We start from the raw sequence: 19,514 nt of genomic DNA, 5'->3' as shown, positions 1-19,514 counted from the left end.
GTGAAGAACGTAGGACATTCATTTCTCCCTAATTTGGCTTTATTTTTTAATGGTGGCAACATTGTGTAAGACATCATTTCATTGCGCCTCGACTGCCAGTGTCCCCGCGTTGCTTAGGGAGTTTGTGCTATGCGCAATCACAGAGAGCAAGGTAAATTTCGCGAATTTGAATTCGCCCTGTAATTTATTTTGCGTATTGTGATGAAACTGTGTTTGTTTTTGTAATTGTGTTAACAGACCTAGCACTGCTGTAGACCGATATCCGATCGTGACCCATCCAGGTAAAGATCGGAAAGAAACAATCCCATCTTTACCTATTTAAAACAGCAGTGATTGTCAAACTTTAAATTTTCTTCAATTTACCTACTGACCTACTTAATTATCACATTTATTGTTTTCTTGATCACACTTTCGTACCATTATTTTTATCCTGTACCATCCAGTTGTATGTGTATGTACACTTACTTACTGACAATGTAATTTTTTTAATTTCCGCAACCCAAAGGTTGCCTGGAAGAGATCGCTTTTTAGCGATAAGACCGCATGTTGTTTACCTGTGCTTATGTTTCTGTTTTCTTTTGTATTGTTTTCTTTTATTGAGGTGTGTAATAAAGAGTATTTATATTGTATAGGGATGATGATACATGTTGAATTTTATAACAAAATCGAGTAAAATAGATAGCAAATGAGCAATTTTTCGCAATAAAGTACCTACACATACGGATGCATATGTAGATGTGCACGCATACATACATAGCTAGTTTCGGATACAAAATAGAGATAGGGCTTCGAAATTAGTTTCCTTAAAATGCTTCAAGAGGGCTCTCTTTTCCTATATATTTACTTTACTCTTTACATACGATCCTTACATTTTATAAAAAAAAGATTATATATCAACTATATATTATATACATAATTGCAAAATTAAACCAATAAAATCGCAATTTTACTTATATTCCATACTTCAAGATGGGCTCGCAGTGACCTTGACCTTTTTAAAGAACTACTTAGTCTTTTTGATTTTTAAATTTGATTCTTATTTTTTTGGCGACCTTCATTAAAAATGATTGGGCACGATTATTTTTTATTTTGATTTTTGTCCCTCCTACTTAAGTACTTAATATATTCCAGTACATTCCTTTCAATAAACAATACATTTACACTTTTACTAAACCTGTACAGTTCACGAGATCTTAAATTGTCAAAACTTCGAAACCTATCAATTATTTTAGTGGTTTTTCTTATTTTATTACTTCGTGTAAACCTTACAATAAGAGGTTTCTTAGCACATTGTTTACTTATCAAATTACCTTATGAGTTATGACATAGGTATCAAAGTTTGAGAGCCACAATTTTACCAATTTTTGTATCAGGGTTAAGATCGGATACAAAAATACGAAAAAAAACACTTTCGTTGACAACTTTTAAGTTTGTAATTATTGGTGGCTGTAATGTAATTTATATACAATGGATAAGGGTAGACACCGGACCTATTTCTTTGTGATACCTTATTCTCTTTCCATTAGAAGCAACTTTTTTTCACCATTCGATGTTCTCCCTTGATGGCAAAACACTCGTTACCCTAACCGTTCTATATTGAAGATTACCAAAATTCAGGCCGAATCTACGGTTATTATTTAACGATTCGCTCCTTACTTCAAGAATCTGTCACGTGCTGAGATCTCGAAAAAAATTTTTTCACGAGTTCTCTCAATTGGTCCCAAAATTGTCCGGCATTACCCAGATTGTCATTGTCATCAAGTTTAGCCCCATCGTACTATAAGTTAAATAGATTGTAGTTTAAACATATATTTATACCTACTTACAAAATTTCACAAAACACCATGATCACTCCCAACTTACTGATACGGATAGGTACAGTCAAGTGTAAAAATATGGGTGTACACATCTTACTCAAAAATATGTCCCGTTGCATCTTATTCCAGTGTAATAAGAGCGTAGTACCATATTTATGAGACGATTCTTTCGATACATATTTTTGCACTTGACTGTACGACGACGACCGAAGCAGGGACATCATTCTTTTTTTTCTCTTACTTATATAGTAATTAATAGATACAGTATAATATAAAAATGAAAAACAATATTATGTGATAACAACAAAAACAACTTGCGTCGGTCGGGCAGCGCAGGATAAATTCCGTCCGGCTCGCGGGCGATGTCGACGGAACGGCGCGCAATGAGCGAGCGTTCGAGTCTCGCGTCTGTGTGCGCGCACTCACACTTAGATAGCTCCCGCTCCCGCCCACCGCAGCGCGACAGAAACATAGCTTCAAAAATTCGAGATTTGAAAAGTTGCTCAGCTAGGAATTGCTCTTAAGCGTAAATACGTACTTATTAGCGCAACTTGTGCAAGGCTCGCATATTTACTTTAAACGGAGAACGAACGTACACCTACCTAATAGGACCCTGGTAGGTCGTTAAACTACGTCTAAAAGAGAGGTATGGGCACTGTGAATGCTCGCTTTGTGTGGTAGGGCACAGCACAGCGGATGTCATTCCAGATCTAGAGCAGAGCCCAACTGGAGAAGTACCTCCACCTTACAGAAAACTGCAGCCAAATAACACTAGACCCTACTCATAATGTTGTGTTCCTGCCGGTGAGTAAGGTTGCAAGAGCTCAACGAAGGTACGGAGTGTCGGAGTGGTCAGCAACGCGCATGTAACTCCTCTGGAGTTGCAGGCGTACATAGGCTACGGAGACTGCTTACCATCAGGCGGGCCGTATGCTTGTTTGCCACCGATGTAGTATTAAAAAAAAGATAATGGCTTCCACACCAAAGGTCGTGAGTTCAATAAAATTTTCGGGTTTTTCATGCCCAGGTATTGTTATTTCGTGAAGATACCAGCTGTTTTCTATTGAAGGAATAAGGAACCCTGCTTACGTCTAAGCTATAAAGAAACAAAGGATTTTATCAATCTACATAGGATTATAATCGAGCTACAGCGAATTTTTTTTGTAAAGTTTAAGCAACATATTCCGGTCTCAGAGCTATTAACTTATTCCCGTAAAAATATACACGGTGTAAATAAATACAAAACGAGAACTACTCTATTAAATCAGTAACTTTATCTCCCAGCACAGAACATAATTAAAAGCAATGTTTCCGTTTTTAAATCGCCCGTGGGAGCCGCAAATGAGCATCTACTCAAAACTTTGGACATGACTCATCCCGCCGCCGACTGTTTGCTGCTGAATCTGGCGACGAATAATATGGATGCGGTAAATTAAGCTATAAGTAAAAAACCGGGATATTACCGGGATAGCTACTCATACAATAAAAGTATATAAACGGATTATATATATATAATAATTAATAATTCAGCCTATATACGTCCCACTGCTGGGCACAGGCCTCCTCTTATGTGCGAGAGGGCTCGAGCTATAGGCCCCACGCTAGCCCAATGCGGATTGGGGACTTAACATACACCTTTGAATTTCTTCGCAGATGTATGCAGATTTCATCACGATGTTTTCCTTCACCGAAAAGCTAGTGGTAAATATCAAATGATATTTCGTACACAAGTTCCGAAAAAACTCATTGGTACGAGCCAAGATTTGAACCCGCGACCTCCGGATTGAAAGTCGGACGTCATATCCACTAGGCCACCACCGCTGTTTTTCGGATTATATCGCGTATAATTAATTTATTTTTATAATTTACATCCCGACGTTTCGAACCCCAGCGTTCGTGGTCAACGGAAGACTAACCGTTTCCATCCGTCATCGTTGTCGTTGGTCTCCCGTTGACGAACGCTGTAAACGTCGTGGTGTACTTTAAATATATTATACCGCTCTGTTGTTGAGGCTGTCTATGGGCAGCGTTAATCGCTTACCATCAGGCCATTGCCTCCTATTTTTTTTAAATAGCCTATATTGTATCCCACTGCTGGGCAAATGCCTCCCCTATTTTCCGCCACTCGTCACGACTTTGTGCAGCTCTGTGTTCCTTATCCGATCGATTCTACGGACTCTGAGTATGCTCCGCACCGCTCGCCGTCGGCAGGTTGTTCATCCTCACACCCTAGAACCTAAATGGTCGTGTACTGTGCGGTTTAAGAGGAATTTCCTCCTGCGAACGCTTCGGCTGTGGAATGAGCTTCCTGCCGAGGTTTTCCCGAGGGGCTACAGTATGGCGTTCTTCAAAAAAGGAGTGTACAGGTTTTAAAGGGTCGGCAACGCGCATGTAATGCCTCTGGTGTTGCAGGCGTCCATAGGCTACGGTGACTGCTTACCATCAGGCGGGCCGTATGCTTGTTTGCCACCGTCGTGGTATTAAAAAAAAAAAGTAAAAAAACAATCCCAGTTTCATACCGCATCCAATCACAACTATATTCCAGGGCCGCTACTAATTGAGGCATGTCCGGCCATTTTGTTGCCGAACTAAAGTTCCCGAAGCCTTGTTAAGGTCTAACGAATTCGGAAATCGCGTCCGAATGCTAACGAGCTACAATTTAGGAATCGACCCCCTGATGCGGACTTAGTGTCAGGTTTCCAGGGGTTGATTAGCTAGTGGAAAAATAGATAAAGGACCGAACACACTCGAATATGGCGCACGAGCTTCTAATGTGTTGCGTTTTTACTTGATTACGGAAAACTTGAAAAGAATGGATTATAATTTTGACTTCTAAGAGCAGAAGTAGCTAAGCAATCAAGGTGTATTAAACGATTTATTTATTTAGATTTTTATTTAAGCAACAAGACGTAATTAAATTGAATCAAAATGAAGCATTATTAAGGCAAGAGTGTAATTTCTTTGAAACGCCTGCTCTTGACCCGGGTTTAGCTTAGCAAGTTAGTAGTAGTTTTATAAGATGTAGTAAATTGACGTTTTCCCCTTAGATTTGCGGATACTAGGTTGCTTGACGGTCGTGCACATAGCGAATTGACAGAATGCAAAACTAGGTTTATAAGTATTCCGTTTTTTCAAAATTTGCAAAACAAAAAAATATATTACGCTATGTTGAAGCGATCAACATCAAAATCAAAGTGATTTGATAAAATTTAGTTAGTGGAAAACGTTTTCTCCCGAAATGGAATTTCATAGAAGAAATACAGTTATTTTGCTAGGATCGCAAAGCTATTCTTCCCTCTTCAATGATTGCATTCTTATGTATTCCACCGTCAAAGCAACTAACTGAGCCAGTTAAAACAACGGAGAATAAATCATTTTTTTGGGTAGGTATAAGGTACTTACTTATAAAAAGGAATTCAACTACTCGAATACTTGTTATGTTATATCGTATTTTGCTTCTTAGGCGTTAACCGGCTGAATCATTTTTTTTTTTCATTTCATAGTAAGTAGGCATTTTGGTGTACCCGAGGTAGTTATTTCAACCCTATTAATAGTTTCGCGTGCGGCGAACAATGTGAAATTCCGCGAGGAAAAGCTCTACGAAATGTTGATTCGCTACGAAATGTTGATTCGCTACAAACGTGAAAAATATCTGCTACGATCTAATAAGAAAACAATTGAACTGAACTATATTTTTGTTGTTAAACTTTGGTTACTTTAATAAACTTAATAGAAATATAAGTAAACTTTATAATATAGTTTTTCAGTCATCTTACAAAGCTATAATGACTAGTACGTGTTAAGATACTTTTATTATATGAAACGTTTTATTTTCAATTATATATTGTCCAGTGGAGTAACAATTGTATAGCTCATACAAAACAAGCGATTTGTTTGGATGGATGCATAGAATAGCTTACCTTACGAAACTGCAACGGGCGTTTTCGACGAATAATTTGAACCTAACGTTTAGTTGCGTGGTTAACTTCCGATGCTAATAAGCAAAGTAAGCCATTGTTTGAAATGCTTATTATATAAAGGATAAAATAATTACCTACAGATAAAAACTAATGGAGCCCAAGCCAAATGCCTTTATAAAATTCATTCATATCAAAGATAACCACCAAAATATACATTATTAAACAAAAGGTTAAAAGGAATGAAACAGTAAATCTACATAATAATAAGTAATATTAGGTAAGTGCAATTCCTTTTGGGCGAGATGAATTGATTTTGATGATTAAAAGGAAATTGTTTTTATTTATAGTATTACAAAATCACTTTCATTTAGTTAAATACAAATAATGATTTTTTTACTACGTCGATGGCAAACAACCATATGGCCCGCCTGATGGTAAGAAGTCTCCGTAGCCTATGAACGCCTGCAACTCCCGAGGAGTTACATGCGCGTTGCCAACCCTAAAACTCCGAACCCTCGTTGAGCTCTGGCAGCCTTACTCACCGGCTGGAGCACAACACTATGAGTAAATATTATCGTCAAAATAAAATAAAAATGAACCGTGAACTGTAACGGACGGTGTTACGGTTTACGGTTCAATTTATAATGGTTATTGGTTAATTGCAAGTAACGTTCGGCCAACACTGCTGGTAGCCATGGTAACTTTTTTTTGATACTACGTCGGTAGCAAACAAGCATGCGGCCCGCCTGATGGTAAGCAGTCTCCGTAGCGTATGTACGCCTGCAACTCCAGGGGAGTTACATGCGCGTTGCCGACCCTAACACTCCGCTCCCTCGTTAAGCACTGGCAACCTTACTCGCCGGCAGGAACACAACACTATGAGTAGGGTCTAGTAACTCCAGGTTTAACCGGTTAACCCCGGGTTAATGATTGGTGCAAGTGGCCCTAAGTATTCTTAAAGCGAAGGTGATACCAACATTTCAATAACTAATTAATAAATTGAGAAAATACATAAGTGCTTGTTAAATTGTATCTCCAACTCAGACAAAAAATGGGTACGCTTGCATACCTTCCTATTTATATTATATCTTTAAGTAATCTCTACTGTATTATAAAATAAATAAGTAAACCTAAGTCTAGAAAAAACAAGAATACCTACATTGAATATACATCCCTTTTCCTGCACTATATAGTAAAAAATTCAACATTTCAATCAAACAGTAAATTTTAATTATTACAGCCAATCGCACCGTTATAAAATTACCACCATTTCAGTGCCCACAGGGTGCCACGCCAGAACCGGTATCCGTGCATAACGACATTGGGTTAATTTAACGGTAATCTGTTGCCTAATGCGATTTTGAGGTTATGACACGCCTGCGGCCATGGCGGCGCCGCCATATTGAATTACTTTATACGTCATCATGCGCGGTGCAAATTGCCACTGAAATATGAAAATTAGCGAAGTTGATGGTGCAATTTTTTTTATTTTTTTATTATTACATATCCGTAGGGCGTACTCGAAAAAACTTTGAAATAGATATAACGAGATCATACCTACGACGTTTGTCATGGAAGAAATACGTCGTGTCTAAACATATTCTTACAATAGAGTCGGTCATGTAGTAAAACTATTTTAGTTTAATCCAATAAACTATTAACTCCTAAAAAACGTATTAGGTATATGTTTATTTACTTTGTTGTTCGTATGATACTTAGCAAATAAAATGCATATTATTTGAAAAAAGAAACAAAACTATTATCTGGCAAACCAATTTACCAATAATATAACATAAACCAATTTGCAAATGGCGCGATGTTTTTTTTCGTGGACGTCGTTTTTTCTCGCCTAAATATTTGAAATGTTTCGCCTTTTCTACCAACAAACGTGATTTGCCAGTCTATAATATAAATGTTTATTATACAGACATTATTAAAAAAACGTTTCAAAGTGATCCTAAGTAGTGTTTTATTTCTAAACATAATATTGGGTCCCTCTTTTAGCAAAAGAATGAAATCAGGTCACTTATTTATTGAATTAAGTAGTTCCATTAAAATATTACGACACTACTTATTATGTCGTTTAGAATAAATCATAAATAGTATATTTATTTGTAAATGTAGGCTTTCATAGATCATACAATTGTATAAACAAGGTACCACTATGTTTAGCCATTAGGCATACACATATTGACCAGATGGTGCAAGCATATTTGCAAACTTACGGCCCGATTCGAAGAATGGGATACGATAACGATAAGTTCTGGTTTAGATAAGTTCTCATTGAGATATCGTTTATATGTCGTATCATTGACATAAGCAGCTCGATACGGGCAACCAATGTCACTTTGACGTTAAACATATCGTAGATAGATTATGGAAGGTAGAGTTAAGGAATAGAATCTCCATGTACCAGAAATGTCTGACAAAAAACCATAAATAGGTGGCGCTACAATACCTAGAATACTTGAAAAAAAAACGAATCATAGACAGCGCACTTCACTCCGTCAATAACGCCTGGGTCCTTAGCTACTCTAGCGCTACTCTGGAGAGATTTGGAACTATTATTTCTAGCTGACAGCTGGACACTTTTGCAACAGTTCTGCCTATGGATATTCTATTCCTTGCCTCTACCTTCCATAAGATAGATCTTATTGGGATCACAGCGGAATCGAAATAAACGTCAATTTTGACATATTGTTTAGTTATCGATCTTTTAAAGATCTTAAACGTGTCTTAATCATTCTTTGAACCGGGCCGTTAATCTATAAAAATAAAATGTAATTTAGTTCTCCTTCTACAATGCAATAAATACATAAATATCTTCCACGGAAACTTAATTTACCTGACACTTTCGGCCTGAAAGCGGGTACCTAAAGGTGAATCCATCGTTTAATACAACGTCAGCGCCACGCGGCCGATATTAACCGGACAGTTTGGAATATCCGCAACATCTGGTGCTGACGGGCCCTGCGTAGGCCAAAGGGGAAGAACATTTACGCTGTTGCTCGCTCATAACGAAATTTATTCCGCTGATTTGACCGGCAAATTGCGGGTATTCCTAGAAAAGCACGTGCAAAATACGGCAGCTTTGAAGAGTTGAAGAAAATTGGACACTCTTTTGGTTCGTAGGTATTGCATATTTTTATCATTTCAAATTAAATTGTAGGTAGTTTATGTAATTGCAAAACAATGAAAAGCAATTTATACTATTCGTTATATATATATCTACATACAGCTCTCTATTATGTGTTCAGGAACAGCATGTTAAGACCGGTATTGCGGCATCGTTGCTCTGTCGTAGATATATCAGGTAGCGTCTTCGAAATATCGCTCGCTCATTATACACTGATTGATCGAGCGACAAATGATCGCTCATTTCACACAGCAGTGTTGCGACAGTTAAGTTTCTATTGGTAAACAAAAAACAAACTAATTTTCTCGACAAGATGAACTGAGTCTCAGATTGTGGTAAATGTAAACTTTTATCACGCATGTCACGCAACTGTAGTTATTTCTTAATTCAGAGAAAAATTTGAATCGTTCTTGCCATATTGTTCAATAGGGTTGTTTCCATCTACAAATCTTAGGGCAGAATTGTATCCCAATAAATTCTTTTGGATAATAAGAACATGTAAAACTACTTTTAGGGGACCTGTAATGACCATATTTTTGTAAATATTGAATTTAAAATATCTTTTGGCACACGTCACGTGACCAAACTCGAATCGTCATTGAAGATTCTGATGACGACACAACTCTCAGATTGACACTGTTGAGTTTGTATCTTATACGTATGTATGTAGTTATGTGTCAAACTGTAAACTGTGACGTCACACAATTTTCAAAGAGCGTTTTGGGCGCGAAAGCATTTGTCTAAATATATTTTGTTAATTTAACATATTTAAAGCCGTTTTTAGTGTAAAAGTTGAATTCTAGGGCAACTTTTAGTTAATGTAGAACGTAATACAAGCGTTTCAAAAAATTGGAAACAACCCTATTGAACCGATTGAACAATATGGCAGCTCAACACCAAGTAGCATGCGAGATTTGTCAATTTTTTTTGCAATTGATATTTCATTTCGGATAAAGCGTTATCTTGACTGATATTAGGATATACGAGTATATAGGTAAAATCAAAGCCCTTTGTTTTTCAGTGATGTTCGTATTTTGAATGTCATTAGTCATTATAAAACCGAATTCGATGTTATTATGCCTATTTTAGGCCACGTATGGCAAAAAATGTTCATCTATCAGACTTAGGTCGTATTCTGTCAGGAGTTATAACGATTCAATAATCACTCGAATACAATTGAGATGGACAGATCATTAGGTTAAGACTCTAGTAAATTCAGGATTACAGAGATTTTTTGTATAAGACTGACGACGGCAAGAAAATAATTTGTCTCGAAAATCTGCTTATGTAATGCCCTTTCAATCAAACGAATTCTCTGCTATAAGTGTTCATTATTCAGTGTTGGCCGAACGTTCGTTACAATTAACATTAACCATTATAAATTGAACCGTAAACCGTAACGGACGGTTACAGTTCACGGTTCAATTTGTAACGGTTAATTGCCAATATTGGTTCATTGCATTAACGTTTCGGGCAACACTGTCATTATTATTTTTAATATTTAAAGGTATTATTGTGTAAGCTGGTTTTGATTTATTGTGTAAACTTCTTTTTCATTTGGGTCGGCTAAGTGCATGTAACACCTCTGGAGTTGCAGGCATCCATAGGCTACGGTGACTGCTCACAGGCAAGCCGCATGCTTGTTTGCCACCGACGTGGTATAAAAAATGGTTTAAGGTACCGATTTTGTACAGTGATAACCAATTTCCGCCGCCCGCCGCGAATTTCCGGTTCCCGTACAGCCCGCGTAGCCAACATGCCAACCGTTAACGCTCCGTAGCATACTGTAGCACTAATATGGAAGAGTGATAGAGAGAGATGACTACGCTACGGAGCTTTAACGATTCGCATGTTGGCTAATCGGGCTGTTGTTATATTAAAACCAGTACCGGGAAATCCTAATTACCGTAGCTTTTCAAAGCAAAAATAAATTGAAGCGATTCTAGGTAACAAGTATCGGCTTACACAAAAAATAAAACCAAAAAATATGAACAAATAAAAAAAAAGATATCAATTTACCGGAACAAAGGAGCGCGACCGGAAACTAAACGTTGGCGGGAAAGGCGGTGACAGACCGCGGCGTGTCAGCAGATTCCGTCAGTAATCCAATATGGCGGCGGGCGCTGGACACGCAAGGGCTCAGTGCAAGCGACGAGATTAAGGTACATCAAATCACACACGAATTAAAAAAATCAGAGATTGGATCTCGAAAATCAATTAATAAATTCAAATATGATCTGATTTTTTGTGATTGGACTAAATAAATAGTTTGTATGTGATGTGCCTAAGTACCTACCCACAACACAAGCCTTAATGAGCTTACTGTGGTACTTACGGCCTGATTCGAAGAATAAGATACGATAACAATAAGTTCTGGTTTAGATAAGTTCTCATTTAGATATCGTTTATATGTCGTATAATTGACAGAAGCAGCTCGATTCGGGCAACCAATGTTACTTTGACGTTAGAAATATCGTAGATAGATCTTATTGGGATCACAGCGGAATCGAAATAAACGTCAATTTTGACATGTCGTTTAGTTATCAATTTTTTTAAGATCTTTCCAAGATCTTAAACGTGTCTTAATCATTCTTCGAATCGGGCCGTTAGTCAATTTGTGTTATAATGTCCTATAATATTTATTTATTTATATATGATATTTCTTTTTGTATGGGAATTATCTCATTATGGTCGGATCCATTTTGAATTCAGGTATTTAGTGAACATAGAGCAGTCTCTATGCTCACAATATATTCCGTGACATGTGTTGGCAACTCCAATTCATGCATTTGTTCTAACGCTTACTCCGTTCTCGACGGTCGGGCAATCTGTCGCCATGTTTAAGTGCATAAGTACATTTCTGTGCAGTTAATTATTAAATACAATGTCATCACCAAGACGGCTTTCTGTTCTTCGCCCATCAACTGAACTAACCACTAGATCTCCGCTGAACAACAATATGAATATGAATATGAAGATTAGGCTCTGAATTTCTAAAAAAAATTGCTTGTGTGTTAGTCTAAGGTTACGTTTAAAGCTCCAGAGTGTGAGTGAGACAGCGCTCGAGTTTACGCAGTCGCTAAAGTAAACGTCAAGTACCAAGTTGTGGTACGGTTAAAGGGCCGTAGCCAAGATGACTATCGTTCATCGATAAACTAAAATCGAAAAGGAAAAATCTATTGTAATGACAGATAGAAACGAAATTTTCGCTCACTCCGATAATTTGGACCATCTCGTAAAAATAAAACCCAGTAATATTTTTCTATTCCGCCAAGCTTTCATTATTCGAATTGTAGTTGAATTATGGATCCGGTCCATCAAATAATAATATTCGCCAGGAAAATGCTTTCATTATTAATTGAAGTGGCGATTTTCTGAAAATTTATAAATGAAAGCACATTTATGGAATATTATTCAGTTAAACGTGAAAACTTTGATGTTAGATAAGTCCATTAATAAGAAAATTTCGTTTAAAATGGATCATTTCTGTTGAAACGACAAGGCCTTGTTTTGCCCGTGTGAGCGACTGTCAAACCTTATCTCTACGTACCTAATACATACTTAAGGGACTCCCCGCAGTTTTCATCGTTTTTTGACAAGTTTTGAGTCGTTATTCCTACATTTGCACTACAGATAGAATTATAAGACAATCGACTATCGGTTCTTCAATTTTTTATCTCCATTCTGGTGGAATACTTTTTTTTCATATTGTCTTAAACAAACACTTTTTTCATTATTCGATTGCTATGAAGGATCTTACATATACCAAATCAACATACTTTGGTTCGCCTTTGACGTCTCTAAAAACTGGTCAGAGATTTTAATTTAAAACTAATTAACACAAAAGTTATGGCTAGAAAACCAGTTTTTTGGCCTAAAATCGTTCTCGATGCCAAATATCTCGAAGACAGTGTACTTTGAAGTTAAAATTGGGATACTATATTGCTTAAAGCCGTTGCTGTTAATATGATAAGCTACAAAAAATATTAGAAAACTATGGGATTCCGATCGAAGGTCATTCGCGCTAGGGAGCCCCTTAATGGAATAAGAGTGACATCACATTTTATGTAAACGTAATTTAGATTTGTGACATCCACACGTTAGAGCCATATAAAGTGTCGTTAATAACAGCATAAGCGACGACCGCCATAGGGTCGACCTTTACCCGTAGAACGTCACATTTTATGTGACATTGAGCAAAGTGCGAGTTCTTCAGTGACTTAAAAAACGCATTCACTGCCAGTACGAGCTACGCGCTACGCTTGTAGATGTTTACGCGTTTATTACGATTAGCAAAAAGCGCCTATAAACAGAGAAATCATCGCTGGCAGCCTATATTTGTTAAGTACTCAAGTACCTACTGAAAAATCACCCTACTACCTATAGTCCAAAATTAGAATATCGGTTTATTTGAGAATGAATTTAAGCTCAAGAATGCGCCCTTGAATTTAACGGACTTAAATACGTGTACTATTTGAACGTCACAGTTCAAGGGCTAAATATTTTCTTTAATGGAAGAAAAGACACAGACAAAAAGAGAAAGTAAAATTAGTGTTGATACACTAATTTTACTTATAAAACACATTACATATAAAAGTTGTGGCTCATAGTTGTAGTATTGAACTATATTATGGTGGTTTTACGGTAGTAACAAGTACTTGTTAAAAAACCTAACGGATTTTGCCGTTTCTGAAGTCACAGGTGTAATATTGTTGTGAATAATACAAACGTGTCATTTTTCTCCAACGGGAGATCCCATTGAAAGCTGAACGAACATCACATGTCGATCATTTGTTGTTACACACATTTGTTGTGTTGTAGTGCAGAAATCACACTATCAAACATGAATACATTGCTTGTATTAACATAAATGCTGAACAAGGCCGTAACCATTAACTACCTGTGTGATTTTAACAGTAATAGTAACTGCGTAGCGCATTTGAATACGCCATATACACCGTGTTTTTATCGAATTCCGTTAACTCCAGGGTATGGGTAAGTACGTTTAAGGAAACTAAATGGCATAGTTAATTTATAAAAAAATTGTTTATATAAAGCAATATTCATATATTTTTTTGTTATTTTTGATATTTTGAATGTGATACATATAAAACTTAAAATCTAAATCTAAAAATAAATAAAACTAATCTTAAAATAAATAATTAAATTAATTTTAAGATTAGTTTTATTTATTTTTAGATTTAGATTTTAAGTTTTATATAAAGTAATTAAATGTTGCATATAGCGTTGTTGTAACACGGGCATTACATTTAATTCAACAAAACAATTGAAAACTGTGACATATCAATGTCATTTCGAACATCAATTGTCCGAGATAAGAATTACGTTTAGTATCAAATGTACACACTCGTACTAAACACTAATCAATATGTAAACAGACCCTAAGTCCAATGGATACGCTCGTAAGGGCCTTATAAGATTAAATTATTGATTAAGTATCTCCTTCTCAGGCTTCAGACTTTAAATAGAGTTAATTAGAATACCGGTGTCTTTGAGAAAGTTACTTCATTTAAGCTCAGGAATTCACTCTTGAAATTAACGGAAATTAAAAAAAAACATGGTGTATAGTGCAAATATCTGTGCAGTAATGTTGCAGTTACGTTTGAGAGCATTCAGCAAATTGGCTGGCAACGTGTTCACGCATTCGTTAGTGCAGAGGCTGCCCCATACGAGTTCACTGCGTTTTTCTAACGGTTGAGGCCGTTTGAGCCTTCTCGTTCAGTAGTTCAGTTGGTCACACATAGTTTTTCACTTCTAGCTGTCTAAAAGCGCAAGATTCTATGCTAGTTAGCCACTCACACGCCGCGTTTGAATTAAACATCAGTATGACTACCACCAGTTTTAGAAATAGAAATAGGTTATTCGTGGCAAATCTAATAATAATCGAATGAAATATCGTCAAATGAAATTATACAGATAAAAAAGAGGAACAAAAACCAAACTTATACATAACTTTACATTACATGACACCATACATATTAGCCTCGAAATGGTCCCGACTGACTCAGCGTGGTGTTAACCTTTTTTTTTTTTTATACTACATCGGTGGCAAACAAGCATACGGCCTGCCGGATGGTAAGCAGTCTCCGTAGCCTATGTACACCTGCAACTCCAGAGGCGTTACATGCGCGTTGCCGACCCTAACCCCACCCCCCTCGTTGAGCTCTGGCAACCTTACTCACCGGCAGGAACACAACACTATGAGTAGGGTCAAGTGTTATTTGGCTGCGGTTTTCTGTAAGGTGGCTGGCCCAGTTGGGCTCTGCTCTAGATCTGGAATGACATCTGCTGTGCTGTGCCCTACCACACAAGGCGAGATGACATTCACATTGCCCACATTCCTCTTTTGGACGTAGTTTAAGGACATACCCGGGTCCGCAACCTAACGCTGGTCTAAATATCTCGCTTGCACTAATATATACGTACTAATGAGTACGAGCGAGATGCATAGAAATTAAGTCACGTAGACGTATGCGAATATGTCAATAACAAAAACGGTGGTAGCGGTATAGATGGAAATAGGCTTAAACTTTTTAAGGCAACCTGCACGAAATCAGATTTTGCGGAAAATTTAATTTCATCCCGATTTTAACAATAATTTTTTTAATGCGTAAAGTATAAATACCTAGGAATACCTAATGCTTGCATAAATATACTCCGTTGGCTAGGACTTGAGACATGAATATCGGAATGTGAAAAGAACATACCTGGGTCCTGTAGGAAGCCCTAGATGTCACTAAAGCGATAAGGTGGAGGCGAATCTGCGCTAACTCTGAGTCAAAAATTGCCAAGACGTCACACAGGACCGAAAAAAGGGCCGCTGGCTTGTGTCGGAGGCCAAAAAAGTTTAATTTTGGATCACTGATCCAACAGATTAAGTAGTAAAAATAGGTAAGCTTCGTAAATCCGCGGCATCATTCTAAGAACTCGAAGAAGGCACTGACTCACTTTTTGGTAAAGCCTTATGAATTTAACTATTTAATTATTACCCTCCCTTTAAAAGTTAAACATAAATACAAATACTCTTTATTGCCCACTTTAATACAGATATATTTTATTCCGGTTATTATTGACCCATTCCATGACTTGAAAAAATATTGTTATTGCTCACGCTGCTTAAACGCTCACATCGTGTTGAAATGACATAATGCAATTTTATTGCGTTTGTCGGCATGGTGCTGTGAAACCTTTCAAATACGTTTTGTACAGTAAATATTGATGTAGCTCATTCGGCAGCTGGATACCGTTATAAGCATACGGTTGATATTAGGGTTTGCAATCCGGATCCGAAATGTATGAAATTATCCGGATCTGGATCTTCCCATACATTTCAGATCCGTCGTGTAAAACCCTAGTTGATATTTTTTCAAATTTAAACCTAATTGAAGAAGAAGGTCTACGAGCCTTTTAAGCTTTAACCCAGATGATTGTTTGATAAGCATCACGACAAAAGACTCATCAATTCGGACGTTCACTGATATCAGAACGAGGTCACTTAGGTGCTTCTCGCTCGCGTTACTAAGTACATGTACGGACAAGTACGAGCTAAAATGCATTTAGATGTCATTCTGATCTCGGTGTACTTCGAATAAGGCTGTGAATCTTTTGTCGTGGTGCTTATTTTGACTGGGAGAAACTCAAAAACTCAAGAAGTCCATATCGTTTTAAAATGAGAGCGTAACCTTGATTGTATAGCGGAGGCTAAGTTCGTGTGACTCTTAAGAAAAAAACTTCGCAACTTATATCGGGGACCTCCCAACAAAAAGTGATTTAGCCCTATACATCAAAACTGTGCAAATCACGTTCTGTTATTTAAAAGGAAAACAAAAGAACATCTGGTAAGTGGGTCAGAACTGAGCGGAAGGTTGGCTGCCTCTCGAGACTGCCGACGTTAGATTTATTGCTGCCCGAACTTCGGAACAGATGCGGTGTCTGTGCAACGTGTTTCGGTTATGGAGTTAGAATCGTGGTCAGTAAAGGGTAAAGACACACATTGGCAGCGACTAAGTTATCCAGAGTTCTATACAAGATGGACCAAAAACGTTGACAAATAATTAACTAGGTATTAGGATTGTCTTTCATGCTTACTTAAACGATTTTAACAAAATAGCAATAGCACTTAACTAAAAAAAACGCATTATCTTCAAAATATATTAAAACATAATTATATTTTAACCTGGTCTATTATGAATTTAATTTGTAATCTTTATTTCCGTTTCGACGCAGTTTGTTTTAATGTGTGTTCACGATTTCCCGAAAATATTAAAAGTTATACCATCAAAACTATTATTTACATCATCTAAACTCCTTTAGCTTACTTACTTAAACGCACAAGTTTGGAAAAATTATCCACAATATAGTATAGTTCGTGTGTGTGTGAAGAAACGTCACTTTTGACACTGACATATCCGATTCATATCGCATCTAGACCTAATATTTGACTTTAAGAACGAATCGGGCCGTTAGTCTTAACACCCTCCCCTCCACTTTCTCCATACCTTGTAGACTAACTAACTGAATTGGAAATGTCATCCAGTTTCGTGATTACATCTTAAAAATTCTCATTTTATTATGAGTGAAAGCGATTTTTGTTATCACAAGTTGTCAAGAAACTTTTTAGATTTGCGCACCTTAAATAAGGCCTTCATCTAAAAGGTTTTTTTTAATCTCATTTATTTTATAAGCCATACATCTTATGATTAAGTCGGCAGCATCTAAAAGGTTTATGATATTAAAAAAAAATCCGGTTCTAAAGAACGCTTAAAACTGCCCAAATAAATATAAAAGATGCCCTAAAAGTAGTAATTTATTTGCTATCTCCACCAGCAGTTGCTTACTTAAATCATTAAGCAAAAAGGCAACAAATTTGCTGTTTCAGCTGTAACTTTCATAACTTAAATAAGGAGCGCTAAACTTGCATAAGGGGTTGTAGGATAACTTACAATTTACGGTCAAGAGTTAAGTTTGAGTTAAGTGCTAAGTTACTCTGCCGCAGAATCGATTACAGAGTTTTTAATTATGTTATGAAGTTTCGGCAGTTATCTATAGTTTAGATTCCAGCTTTATATTGATAAAGTGGTCTCCGATTCGTGGAAGTTATGTTCTTTTTACGCTGTGAGATCTGTACCCCTAGTGTAAATTTAATCGACATCATAACGTGACGAATTAAGTCTCATTTTGTATAGGATTTTGAGTTTCCAAAACGTCCCGCTTGGCGCGCTCTTTCTAAATCCAATACAAAATGAGACTAAACGCAAACGCGTACGTCACGTTTCGAAATCGAATTTATTTACACTAGGGGTACTGTATATATATTATAGGACATTATTACACAAATTGACTAAGTCCCACAGTAAGCTCAATAAGGCTTGTGTTGAGGGTACATAGACAACGATATATATAATATATAAATATTTATAAATACTTAAATACATAGAAAACACCCATGACTCGGGAACAAATATCCATGCTCATCACACAAATAAATGCCCTTACCAGGATTTGAACCCGGGACCATCAGCTTCGTAGGCAGGGTCACTACCCACTAGGCCAAACTGGTCGTCGCAAATAGGAAGGTAAAAATAACCTACAAAAACGTCCACTGAATAATATCAACCCAACCTTTGTACATTGCGACAAGGTTCATGACGCCGTGCCGCACACGATAAACATAGCTTTCAAAGGGTTAAAAATAATCAACGGAAGGAAACGTTAATGTATGTGACAAGACGAAACAATCTCCTCGTATGTAATAATAAAGGGTATGTCATTATCGGATGCCAGTCGGGTATGCAAATCGACTTCATTGATTTTGACCTTCTTTTCGTAATTATGATATACAAAATAGTCCACTCGTGTACGGTCACGTCTGAAAATATCGATACGATAAAAGTGCTAAAAACATGTATACACGACGTTATTGCCCATATATTAAGGTAGTGTATACATATTTTTGACACATTTTTCGCACCGATATTTTCAGACGTGACTGTACTAAAAGTTTTCATTAGAAATTTCCTCCTCTTCGATAATATTCTTAAATACCTATGAATACTTTTAGAGATATTGACATAAACAGAAATATCTTTTTCCGCATTTTTTGTCTAAGTTTTGATTTTTTTTTGCGTGCTAATAAGCGCTTCGAATATATTTTATTATACATCATTCCGAAAGCAATGAGGTAACACACGTATTTTTAGGAATAGTAATCTGTATTTTTGACCATTTTTAACTTGTCGACTAGACTAGTTGTGTGGAACAAATCAAATCGTTTTAATAAATATTTTTGATTTGTGTTTTATACAGTTGTTATCCGTTTTCAGCAAAACAATCATCCAAATGAAATCCAATTTGGTAATCCTTCCTGTCGCGGAGATCGCGAAGTCTGTTATTGTGGTATGTATCATATCTGTCACTCTTAGCGTAATTTTCACTGGTAACACTGACGATCGAGGTCGGCTAGTGATATAGGAGACGGGAGGAGAAAGATGGCGGGTACAAGTGGAGACAGGCGATCTGAGTGCTGGGAGGTAACAGGTGGTGTGGCGCGTGCAATCGCGTACAGGAGACTCTTGGTAAGCGAAACATATCTATATTCTGATATTTATATATATATATATA

General features: G+C 36.9%; 1 protein-coding gene across 1 annotated transcript in view; it reads right to left on the bottom strand.

Moving 5' to 3' along the window:
• Positions 1-19,514, bottom strand: part of LOC133522988 (uncharacterized) — a 172,687-nt gene that overhangs the window by 33,121 nt on the left and 120,052 nt on the right. The gene's annotated exons all lie outside the window — the stretch shown is intronic.

The sequence above is a fragment of the Cydia pomonella genome, chromosome 11 (genome assembly GCF_033807575.1).
Source record: "Cydia pomonella isolate Wapato2018A chromosome 11, ilCydPomo1, whole genome shotgun sequence".
In the NCBI taxonomy this organism is placed as follows: domain Eukaryota; kingdom Metazoa; phylum Arthropoda; class Insecta; order Lepidoptera; family Tortricidae; genus Cydia; species Cydia pomonella.
The sequence above is the reverse complement of the archived record's forward strand: the minus strand, read 5'-3'. Positions and strand labels throughout refer to the sequence as shown.